We start from the raw sequence: 13,042 nt of genomic DNA, 5'->3' as shown, positions 1-13,042 counted from the left end.
GTCCGTTCGGTCTGTCATCTTCTGTCGCGGTGCCTACTCGTTTAGCAACATGGTTTAAGCTGTATAGAATCGACCGGCAGTAGTACTGCGCCCGCAAAAAAACAGCCGCACATTCTCATGACCCTGCGGAGAGAGCAGCTGTGTTTTCCAACCGGCATATTCGAAATTCTGTTCTTTCCCTGTTGTCACCCTGCCACTTCTCTCTACCCTAGGGACTGAGCAGCACGGCAGAAAATCATAAGCTCTCTTCCTGCTTTCCTTTTTGAGTAATCATCCCTCTTTCCCTCTTTCCTGCTCTCACTTTCAATGAATTTTTCTTCGCTGCCAACTACTTCTTCCTCTTGGCCTTCAAGCCCAGCTGGACAGCTAGAATTGCGTCCTAATCACAAAGGTAAGCGAGGAGCAGAAACCGTCCCGCCTTTCGTCTGCTTTTCTCCTGCTTCTTACAGGAGTTACCACTGAAGCCCCTGCTTGCTTTAGTGCTTTTTCTCTCTTATTCGTCTCCGTGTTCTTCTTTTTGGAAGCCCCACATTAATAATATTCTATCTTCACCATCTTCGAGAGTGCCCGGACAGAAGACCGCGGACATGACTGACGCGGGGATTCAGCGATTGCAGACTTAAAATACCTTCCTGCATTGAAATAATCGCACTCTCCGGAGCCTCCGAATTAATTGCGACGTTTCCTGGGACACTGCGCAAATCGAGCGGGAAGTAGGGAAAAACCGCCATGTAGACTTGGGGCCCGGTGCCCGGACTCCAATGAATTGAGACGAGGCTCACTTGTCGAATGGTAACTATGACCAACCTTTATTCGAGGACGACACTGATATTTATAACCGTTTGTCCTATAATACATAAAACAAAAAATAAGAAGTACACATGTATAAAAAAACACAAGACTAACCAATCAACTGAAACCGGCACCAAGACCGAAAATACAACATATGCTTCCTTCCTTGTAGAAAACTGAACAATACAACGAAAAAAGTGTAACATAAAAATCACATGGAAGAACATACATGAAATTCGAACCCGACGCATCAGAAATGACATGAAAAATCATACACGAAATCGTATACTGCTGATGATGATGCCAGTGATTTTTTTGGCGCAAGGGCATCTGCGCCCAAAGCGCGCCATGGGATAAGATATTTTCGTTTGCTCAAGGTGGGGTCTTTGACCCCACCTTGAAATTGAATACTAAATGCACTTTCATAAAAAACAAGATGGAATTGAAAATTGAACACCCACATTATCTATCGTGCACTTGTTTTCCATTAGCTTGTTTGAGGCTTTTTATCTTTCAGAACCACAAGCCACACCACACCTTCCTGGAAGGAGTGCTTAATAGGAGTCTAAGTGCGCATCTCTCTTTTCTGGTCATAACCGAGAGTTTTGGGCTGGTACGTTCGGTTTGCTCCCTCGTCTTTTTTGTTTAGTACACCTGTACGGTCTATCCAAAAGGCAGGTGAAAAATTCTTTGAGTGGTCATTACATCCTCCAACCAGGTACCTGCAGCCCTATGTTTTTTCTCTGGCACCTGTGTGTGAAAGCGAATTGAGCGGATGCAGATTCAATCAGCCTCAAAAGGTGTTTCTAGACTCCATATGTGGACCTTGCCCATTAAGAGTGGCTTCACTCCAAGAGGGCCTTTCTTTCATATTTGCATATCCACACCCTATTGAACAATGATTTATATAGGTATTAGTGTTGTGTTGCCTTGGGATACACTTCAGGAGACTCTTAAAAAAAGGACATTGGCATCATACCTCACACTATAAAATTTCTGCCTGCAATAGAATGCTCCCGCCAGGATTCTGTGTGATTTTTTTTGCGCGCATAGGACTGTTTAGAGCGTGGAAAAGCCGCATTATGGATAAACACGGTGAAGCGCCGCGCTGAACGCTGTCGCTCTTCAACAAGGTAATAACAGTCCATTGTAGAGCGGCAGGAATTTGCTGCGCAAGTTCAACCTCCTGTCTGGTTGCCTTTTCTTGACGTGTACGCCAATCGAAATTTTGGTATATGGGTAAAGTAAAGGTGGCGTGAAGCCGTATGAAGTGATCGCTTAATTCTACCTGGTCAAGTAAGTCACGAGGAGGGCCAGATAGGTTTCTGTTATTGAAAACAGCAAAGATAAAAACAAGCTTCTGGGATGACAAAGTTAACATCGGCAGACAAAGATTCTGTAAGGCCGCCCCTCTTTTCCAGCTGCATACATTTGCAGGAAGCAGGATGCCAGCACACGCGGAAACCGCTCCCCAGTATAAGCGAGAGCCCCCGAGTACATACGGGGAACGAAAATAGCCGCTTGACGCACGGACCCCCCCCCCCCTCCCTAACGACGTGGGCTATCGCCGGGAAGGCACCCGCAGCGTCCCGCCGTGCCTCGTGAACCAAAAGCGCATCCCTAGGAGGGCCGTGACGGACACCTGTCATGGCGGACAGGCAGTAATCGCCATGAATGTGGGAGGACAGCGGCGATCCTTAATCTGGTTTCCCGGAGCGGCAGACAAACACCTTCATGCATATTAGCTGTGTCCCGCAGTCGATAGCGCGGCAGCGTCGTGGGCCCTTTCGCCCCCTCCTCTCGTGCTGACGGACGACACGGACTGATGATGGGTGGCGGTATGCCTGAGGCAAGGATTAGCTCCGAAGGGAGAGCGTGTAGATACTCTCACTTGAGAGAGAGTGGTGGCGTATTTGTTTTTTTATTTAGTTTGTGTTGTTAACAAGACCCTGGGTTCGAGGCTATGCCCAAGCCAATGGGTTGTCCCCATCTCTCATGTTATTTTTGATTGAAGAATTATTGCTTAGGGCGGGCCACTGAAAAAGACCGCCCTTAGTCCTTTGTTAATGAAGTGCTTAAAAGCGCATGTAAACGGATGCAGTCCAGTCCAATCTTCGCTGGGGCTCCATGCTTAGCATGTAATGTGATGCTACTTAGGCTCTAACCTGCCCGGTCGATGAGTAAGTAGCGCGAAGTTTGTTCTTTTGTAAATTCAGTTCTGCTTTTTCCAGTTTGGCTTTCTGTATATGTATGCTGTAAATATATGCAATGCTGTTATCATCTACAAGCTCGCCTCCTGGCAATCTTCCAAGCCGAACGACACTAGAGGAGGGGTTCGTAAACCTTCCCCGAAGAAGCGAACGACCATAGAAATTCTACTGATTCTGTGTCGACTTTCTCCTCGCTCCCATAGCCATTGCTCTGGACAATAGCCCCATCCCGGAAGTGGACACTCTCCGGGTCCTGGGCTATCATATCCAAAACAGTAGGAACAGTCTCACCATAAACAAACTCAAGAAGGTAACGGGTCATATCTCGCATCATGCGAATAATTTAGGGCCACCATTAGGGCATGAAGGAGCACGACCTACAACGTCTTTTTCACCTCTTTATCCCGAGTAGATTCCTATACACTTTCCTCTACCTCATACCTAGAGTTGAGGAGGTCTCCACGTTGGACGTGATGCTTCGGACTGCGTTCAGGACAGCCCACCACCTACATCTCAGTAGTTTTACCGAGGAACTAATCCTGCTGGGTATCCAAAATACTGGCGGAGAGCTTTTGGAGGCTCACAGAGAGAACCAGTATACGCGATTAAACAGACAACCACCAGACGCCACATCCTCAATACTCTAGGCATTCACATTTGCGACTAACAACCCCACGCTCCTTTCCATCCCACGCCCTATCCACTCCTACCTCCTCGTCAAACCAGTTTCTAGAAAAGCACAACCACAACATCACGAGCCGCGCCGCCGGGCCCAGGAAAAGGCGCTCCACAAATCTTAAGTCCCTGAGATGGATGCCGGATGGGCGGACGCCGCATGCTCGGAAGGGGAAGCGGCGGCAGCCGTGGTGTACGATGCTCTTCAAACTCTATTTATTTAAAGTACACCCTGCAGCGCCGAAGCATTTTAGCAGGGGAGTGGGTACAGCATAAAGTGACGAGTACATGAATATAATAATCCTAATAGGGAGGGATGACAAAGAGCAATGCATCAAGATCAGTAGAACAGAAAAAAAGACAAAAAACCATGCATGCATGCACTTTAGGACAAAACATAGTCAATGGCTTAAAAGAACAGTGCAATTACAAATCACTGATTAGATTTAAAAATACATCTCGGGGAGCACCCACGACGTCAACCGGCAACTTATTCCATTCAGAAATACTACGGGGAGAAAAGGAATACTTCATGTAGTTTGTTTTGCAGGTAATTTCGCGTATTTTGAAACTGTGGTCTCTTGTGTTTGAAACATAATGGGGGGGTTTGAGGTATGTAAGCTTGTCAATGCCTGTAGAGTCAGTGTATATTGCATGTAGTAGTTTCAGGCAGTGCTTTTGACGTCTTATGTGTAGCGGTTCTAGTCCGACTTGTTTCTTTATTTCTGTAACGCTTAAGTGTCCGGAGTACTGCCTTGGTATGAATCTGGCAGCGCGGTTTTGTATGGCTTCTATTTTATCAATCAGGTACCGCTGATGGGGATCCCATAATGCGGACGCATATTCTAATTGCAGCCTTACCAGCGACTTATATGCTGCAATTTTTAGAATCTGAGGGGCAGTCCTAAGGGTTTGTGTAAGTAGGCTAAGCATTTTCCCAGCTTTTTGGACAGTCGTGGTAATATGATTAGAAAAGGACAGACTGCCGTCAAAAGAACCCCTAAATACTTAACTTCATTCACCTTTCTTAGCATCGAATCACCCAGTTTGTAGGTGGGTTCACTAGTGATTTTTGATTTAGTAAATGTTACCTGGTAACATTTGTCTGTATTCAGGCTAAGTTCCCAGTTTTGGCACCAGAAAACTATACTGTTTAGGTCATGCTGGATTGCATCTATATTAGGTTGATTGCAAATGGCTCTGTACACAATGCAGTCGTCTGCAAATAGTCTCATTTGTGAGGAAATGTTTGAAGCGATATCATCGATGTAAATTAAAAAGAGTAGCGGTCCTAGCACAGAGCCCTGCGGCACTCCCGAGGTGATTTGAGCAAAACTCGAATTCTTGCCACCAATAACTACGCTTTGCGTTCTGTCGATCAGGTAGTCTTCAATAACCTTGATGATTTTTGTATCTAAGTTAAGAGTTCTCATTTTGTGTATTAACAGATCATGTGATACGGAATCAAATGCTTTGCGATAATCAAGAAAGACTGCATTGGTACGCATTGTTTTTGCGGCAGTATCTGCAAGCTCATAAAATAGTTCAATTAACTGAGTGGTGCAGCTCACTCCTTTGCGGAAACCATGCTGATTTGGAAAGAAAAAATTGCTTCCTTCTAAGTGTAATAATATTTCCATAAAGAATGTGCTCAAAAACTTTACAACATATGGAACAAAGTGAAATTGGCCTATAGTTAGTTAGGGAGGATTTAGAACCGCTTTTAAACACTGGTACTACCTAGGCTTTTTCCAATCATTAGGGAGTATGCCACCTTCGTGGGTTTTGCAGAATATGATTTGTAAGTATTGAGATATAATGAAAGAACAGGTTCTGAGTATCTTCGGAGAGATTCTGTCTGGACCAGTGGCTTTGGCTTCATTCATACAATTGAAACACTTATACCTTCCAGTGTAATCGTGATTGGAGACATTATGTTTGGCACACTGGAAGTAGTACTTAGAAAAGTATTCATCTTTTTCTTTTTTATAAATACTGATTGGAAATAATTATTAAAACAGTTCGCTTTGGCGCTGCTTTCAGATATCTGGATTCCATTGTGAAGAATACTCGGAATACCAGTCTTTTCCTTGCGCGTCTTTCTTAGATAGCTCCAAAAAGCTTTTGTATTTGTTTAAATAGATTCAGCTAGTCCGAAAACGTACATATCTTTTGCTGTACTGATAGCTTCGATATATTTTGTATGTAGCTCTTGAAGACGGCGCTCAAGTTTGTTTGAAGGATTCTTTTTATATTTTTGGTAAGCACTCACTTTGGAACACGCATTCATCGCTCTCATCACATAGCGCCCGGCTCTCATTTCGGAGGAAATCCGCTACTGCCTCAGAATTAGATACGAGAAACGGATCCTTTACGCGAAGTGACAACAAATGTTTGCGAAGATAGGCAGACACAAACAACAGCCAAGAATTGTGCTCAGATACGCTTGCCCGGAAAGGAACTTTAGGCTTGTGCATCTTAGCACTAAAGAAAATTTCTAGCACCGATTGTTCAGCTTTCTTCACTTTCTTTGCTATACCTTCATACTTAAAACTTCCGAAGTAAATTCATCGCCTCCTCTGAACATCGGTGCTAGAAATTTTCTGTAGTGTTAAGACGCACAAGCCTAACGTTCCTTTCTACGCAATCGCCTCTGAGACCAATTCTTGGCAGTTGGTTGTGTCTACCTATCTTTGCAAGCATTTGTCGTCACTTCGCGTAAAGGATCCGTTTCTCGTACCTAATTCTGAGGCAGTAGCTGATTTCCACCGAAATGAGAGCCTGGCACTATGTGATGGTTTAGGCATAGATGTGGTTGATTTGTTTTATTCTGTTCCACACTTTGAACTAATCCAGTATGTTCAGCAATGTATCACAGAGGACAACAATGAATGCATGCTCCAAAATGAGTGTTGAATCACAACAGGTCCCTTTCTGAAACTGTTATCTTACTACCTGAGTAACACGCTTGTTGAGTGGAATGGTCGACCTTATATGCAAAAATCGGGTGTGTGCATAGGTGCCAAGGTAGCTCCCATTCTCGGTAACATTTATCTAAGCCGGGTTGATATGTAAGTTGAGACTGATCTAGCCGGTTATTGCATATGCATTTTCTGTTATGTGGCTGATTACCTGGTGCTGGCTAGGTCCGTGAATCCCGAATTTGTGTCAAATGTTCATAGTTTTGCACATAATTGGTCGGGGCTGAGATTCACACATGAAGTCCCTCAAGAAAGAGTCTTGCAATTTCTTGATTTAAAATTCTCTTTCGAACCCAACCATGTCTGTTGTCAGTATTCCCCTAGAAGTGAAAAGTCCCTTTTGAATTACAGGTCCTTTCATTAAAAGCTTGCAAAAAGTGGCATTGTTACGGGATGCTTAGGCATGGCAATAAAGAAATCTTATCAAAAAATGATGCCCAGTCTCTTAGCCCAAATAGACAGATGTAGGGAAGCTGGTTTCTGGGACTAAGTTCTCGTTTCGAGTGCAGACAAAGTACTCCGTGAGCTGAAACCGTTTTCAAGTACCTCGGGGATGGAAAAGGGTTCGGAAGATGGGAGAAGAAAGGTAGTGGGTTATGCCATATGTCCACATGCTGTCGCACCGGATTAAATAGAGTGGGAAGCAAGCATGGGGTAAAGGTTCTGTTCCCTGCACCTAACAAGCTAGAGAGAGGGGGCGGCAGTTCAAAGAAAGCGTGAAGGGCGCAAAAGAAATGCTTTCAACATAAATCATGAAAATAGACATGTTCCCTGTAAGACTGGCGTAGCGTATCAAAGCCCTCAGTCCTGTGGCCTTACCTACATAGGTCAAATTGGCCGCTGCGTTAACGTGCGGCTCATGGAGCACGCTAATTTTTTAGGAAACTAACCTAGCTAAGCATTGTTTCACGTGCAAATGTACACCATTTTTTACGATACTGGTGTCTTGTTCGCTCATTCTAACCAGCGCTCTAGAGAAGTAGCTGAGGCGTTTCATATTATCAGAAAAAGTAGAGGGTGCGTGAGTATGCCATCTGTTACGTTCTCGCTTCAAGAAATCAATATGCTACTTAGTGGGTAGTGGTTCTGCAGATATTCACGTGCTTTTAAAGCAGTTTTTATCTTTTACTAGCACTAGGAGTCTTGTTGACATGCACATGTGCGCCGTTTTTCAGTGTGTATATATATGACGTGCTTCTTCCTAATAAAAAAATCAGTTATAAGATCAGTGCTGGTTTGTGTGAGTCTTGTCTCTTGGTCCGTGTGTGTTTTCACTTTTGAACCACCACCATGAATTAAATAATAAATTATTTAGTGGTCGTAGATGTATACAATGTCTAACGCAGTTTGAAAGAAGAAAACGCACAAGCAAACATTTGGTACCTGTAGTCTTTTAAATTTGGATGGCTACTCAGTAATTGATAACGGAAGTGCTGAAAACCACACCAAGTAAATTGAAAGCAGCTTTTTCCTGCAATTAGATGATGTGTTCACAAAGTGTCTATAACCTTCAGAAGATTCACATGTACTCACCAGAATTTGCGCTGTACAGCCGAAGGTTCTTAAATGCTTCTTTTTTGCCCCGCCCCTTCAATGTTTACATAAGGGCCACAGGAGTCTTCACTAGTCTTCATAATAAGTTTTGTAGCCTCATCAGCTGGCTCACTCTCAATGAGTGCTAGCTTTTTGATCTGAAATAGACTATACGGATTATACGAAGTGAACTATGCCATGAAAACCATACACTGAACCATTCATAAAACTCCCTCTTCGAGGAACCATGTGCAAGTCAACAAAAAATCAGAAGGATGTTGAACAGGATAATACAGAGGACTCAGAGACCTATGATCACAGTGGTGTGACTCAGCTTAATGATAACATAATTCTCTGTTGTCTTCTAAACGCCCATTTTCGCATCATCATGTTAACTTCCTTTTATGCACGACTCAATGCCATGCGCTTCTTAAAAAGTAAGGGAGAAAAAGTGAAGCCATTACTTTAAGGCCACCTTGAACCATGGCAAAATTGTAGTCTGGAGCTAAATGAGTGATTTAAGAACATAATCGCTAGCTGCCACTATGAACAGCAATGCTAATGCTTGTGCTAATTTCTTGTAGTAGGCTAGATATTATATACTGAAACTCCTCTTTCAAATACACTTGTACAAAATGAAGCTTTCAGGTCTACAAATCCAAATGCAACATGAGGCAATTTCGAAGTCCCAACTTAATCTGAAGTGGACTCACCATATGTAGAGGGCTCAAATTAAACTACAGCTGAACAAAACACTATGCATCAAAATTATATTAAAAGGAATCAATACGTTGCGAGTAGTTCATAGGCACAATTTAAAGAAATGCCATATACCCAGTCGAAAAAAAAACACCAGCCCGTTTCTGGTGTTTACACCAAACTGGCTATTTTAGACACGGGTTCTGGTGTGACCGTGTCTGGTGTTCCGACCAGACCAGGATTTTCAGACATGGGTCCTGATGTGGCGTAGTGTGGTGTGCTTTAGTGTGTTCTGGTCTGGTTTTCTGTGCTGTGACCCGGTTGTCTGATACCGGCTCTGGTGTGCTTTGGTTTAGTGTTTCCTGGTGTGGTCGGTGTACCATTCGATTTGGTGTGGTTGGTATACCGTAGAATGTCTTGATTGAGATGCTGTGAGTTTGGACGTACTATCGTGAGAAAAATTAAGAGATCCCAGCGAATGCATGCCAAATGATGTAAAACGTCAAGCACTCCTGATGTCGAGTCAGGTGCACTAACATCCATCAATCTCGTTGCGCCGGCCTTGATGGCACGAGCATTTCATCAGAAGGCACCTGCACGCAGTTAGGCATAGTGTGGCACACATTCGCAGCATCATAATTTTTCACATGATTGTACACTGGAGCATGCACATAACCACATCATTTCTGTTATTGCCGAAGACTAAGAGCAAGCACGTATTGTAAAGAAAGAAAAAATGCTCACATTTGCACAAAAGCATCCTTAGCTTCATTGGTAGACAAAATTGGCAGAACAGCCAAGATGGAGGCCCCTAGCATCATAGCGTGCATCTTTTCTGACAAAGTCGAATAGGTTGAATTTCCCTGATAGCAGCTTGACTCCAGCTGTGTAGCCACAATGCCTGAAGAATAACAGAACAAAATCATGAACTTGTGTGAAATACACTATAATAATCACAGTACAAAGACAACCAGCAAATACTGCTATTAAATTTAGCTCAGTGGTGTAAACACACAGTACACATTCAATACGACTTGCAAAGCCTCTGCAGTAAATCAACTGTCTTCTGCTTTATAGTAAATCAATGCTACTCACATAAAGCACCCCACTTGCATTAATTTGCTTGAAATCAGTGTCTGGATGAGCAAGTATTTCACACTTTCGTTCACAAAGTACAACGATGACCACGGACAAGGGGGAAGACACCGAAAAACACTGAGGTGCCTCCTCCCTTGCCCCTGTTCATCATCATGCTGTGTGAATGAAAATGTGAAATATTGCGTTGTGATTTTCTTTTGTATTCATAGCTAACTGCATATATTTACAACACAGTTGGGTACGCCTGCATCATAATCTGAATTCCTATCATATTTTGGCATTGCAGCTGATATTGAGCATGACAGTCCTTCTAACACAGTCAGGCTTTCTGAGACAATCAACAGCAATGTAGCATCTCCGGTAATTTGATTCATTACGAGGCTCAGAGATACTAATACTTGGTAGCCTAGAGAAATAAATTGATATGTAAATTCTACTGCTGCAGAAAACAAAAATAAGAGAAATTAAGGAATTACAGAAATGATTACAAGATGCCCATAAAGATGGGTACAAAAATGAGATAAGATGTAGTTCGACTAAAAAAAATATCAGATGCGAGTATATTTCAGGGTGACAAAATCCACGTACTGAGACTTTTTATGCGCACAGGGCGCAGAACTGTAAAGCACTGCTGCATGGCTGGTTGCATCTATTTAGAAGGCCATTCCTCTTCATTTCTTCCAAAAAAGTGGCAGCAAAGCATAAAAAGCCGACTGCTGAAATTTACTTTCAGCTGAATGCCACATACAAAATGACAAGGGTGGTATGCTAATGATTCGAAAGGAAACCTTAAACAAGATGCGATGAACTCTGGCTCTGGTAAAACCCCAACAGATGTGCAAAATAAAGCTGCCAGATTATTTTTCCTGCTGAATATTAAAACCAAAGCTGCCTGAGCGCACATGAGTTTTGTTTAGGTATAGCTTGCTATACACATCCTGAGCCTCTGGTGCAGTTGACTGCAGAGTAGCTGCAGACACTTGCGCACATACAAACCCACACTAGAATCTGCGTACTGTGCATTGTCCACTATAGTGCCTAGCACACCTTCCAGTGAGATGCACTTCTTTTGGTGCATCTAGGCGTTAGGGTTCCAGTTATAAAAAAATGTCCGAGTTGATTATGAGTTAAGTGAATAATCTTAACAAGTTGACTGATTCTAAGCAGGCAGATCACTTGCAAGAGCCGCTTCTCACAGCAAGGCAGAAAACAATAATGGCTTCAGGACACTGCAGTGCAGGGCTCCAAATTAGTTTAGATCAAGTGGGAGTTCGTTAAGCTTCGCTGATATTGTATGGCAGACTGGCGCCTTTTCCAAAGTAGCAATGTTTGCTGCCACACATATACATAACTCACAAGTCGCATGATTCCTCCCAACATGTATGCAACAAAGTATTGCAACCGCTTCGAGCCATATCTACAGGCCCAACTGGGCCGTCTCTGCTAAGTTTGAAAAAAAGTGGCTAAGATATGCTTTGTCATATTCAATGCTACAAACTATTTTTACAAAGCATGCAGCAAAGCTAGCGAAAGAGTGCTCAAGCACACCTATGCTTGAATAAAAAGTAGCCAAAATCTTTTTACATGTAAACTGAAGTAGCCGAAGTTATAACGTGATTTGTAAAACTGTATGCATAACAGCTAGACAAGAGAGCAGAGAAGGTAAAAGCAAACAGGGGCTCATTATGGGCTACATGATGGACTCTAACCGTCACTTCCATCATGGCATCTTGACATTTAAACAATAGGCCAGCTAGCATTCAATTCAAGCTTATTTTCATGCAAAATGCTTTCAGTGATGGCTACAAATTATAACATATAAATTTTCGTTGTTAAGTAGAGGCAACCAGAGGATTCATGGACGATGGCAAATGTGGCGGCACCCACAAATGCCTATACTGAATCAGCATCACTTGGCCCCAGTGCCTAAAATCCAAGCTTCAGAGCAAATGACTGCTAAGTACCGTCCGTCTTCTGTTTCCCTGGCATGAGAAGTACATATTCAATAAAGTTGTTCATTATGAGTAATTTCACTGATCATGCACTGCCGCACTGCACATAGAGCCTAGGCGTTTAAGCTGCTTTTATCCCCACGCGAGCTAACTGAACCCATCAATTAACCTCCTGTAAATAAACTTTCACATGAAGACAACATCTACAATTATTTGATCACGTCTTGTATGTTTGGCATTATCCTTTGTTTGGCGCTTTCATATTATAAACCCCTAACAAACCAGAGTCGTAATTCTCACATACACTGATGGAGTGAGTATATGCCCCTGAGATAAATCCAGCTACAGCTAGCAATTATCTCTCAGTGCATCTATTTTTCACACTCCAGCGCAGAAAAATACACGAACGAATAGGATAGACATCACGGACACCAGACATATTTTTTGTACGCTGGAATGATGTCTCATAATTCTTCCCAGAACCGACTATCCCAGCCCTCTATGCTTAGCCTTGTGGAGAACCTTTTCCTTGCCTTCCGCTGTCACCTCCTGAGCCCTTTCCACTGGAACTGCATAGTACAACTGCTTCTGTTGACGAGATGGGAATGGCAGTTCTCTTGTGAAATACTGTATCCTTTGGGATTCCCTTCACGGTGTCATACATTGCCTTCTCTACCTTGAATTTAGAAACACCTAAAGGAAAAAGAACACGCATATAAGAATTCTTAGCCATATTTGCAGCCAGGAATATGATAATAATTGTATTTGTACGCTTCACAGCAACAACAGCAGTATGCTTTAACGCCTGCTGAAGCAAGAAAGTAAGAAATCATTTCGTTTATTACCAACACAAGACTTGCACCTTGACGTTGATGGTGTCATGAAATAGTGGCGAGTTTTGTTAGCAGAGTGAAGTACAAAAGGCAACTGCTTGCTTCGAATTTTAGAACATGCAACTTTAACTGCACAATTATTTAAAAAAATTGACATCATCCTTGAAAATCGCAGATTAGTATGTGTGGTAGCAAATACTGAAAATAAAATAGTAGGAGCACTGCCAGTGTTTAAATCAACACGCAGTGACTGGTTTGGTTTATGGTTT

At 42.9% G+C, this 13,042-nt stretch overlaps 1 long non-coding RNA gene across 1 annotated transcript in view; it reads right to left on the bottom strand.

Annotated features, from left to right (window-relative positions):
• The window catches only part of LOC144115340 (uncharacterized), a 31,384-nt gene that overhangs the window by 12,361 nt on the left and 5,981 nt on the right, over nucleotides 1-13,042 (bottom strand). Inside the window, exons 3-4 of the long non-coding RNA XR_013311364.1 lie at nucleotides 9,635-9,791; nucleotides 8,192-8,349 (exon numbers count right to left, since the gene is read on the bottom strand). This is a non-coding gene — a long non-coding RNA (uncharacterized LOC144115340). The remainder of the gene's footprint in view (nucleotides 1-8,191; nucleotides 8,350-9,634; nucleotides 9,792-13,042) is intronic.

The sequence above is a fragment of the Amblyomma americanum genome, chromosome 1 (genome assembly GCF_052857255.1).
Source record: "Amblyomma americanum isolate KBUSLIRL-KWMA chromosome 1, ASM5285725v1, whole genome shotgun sequence".
Lineage (NCBI taxonomy): Eukaryota > Metazoa > Arthropoda > Arachnida > Ixodida > Ixodidae > Amblyomma > Amblyomma americanum.
This window is presented reverse-complemented; position numbering and strand designations above follow the sequence as displayed.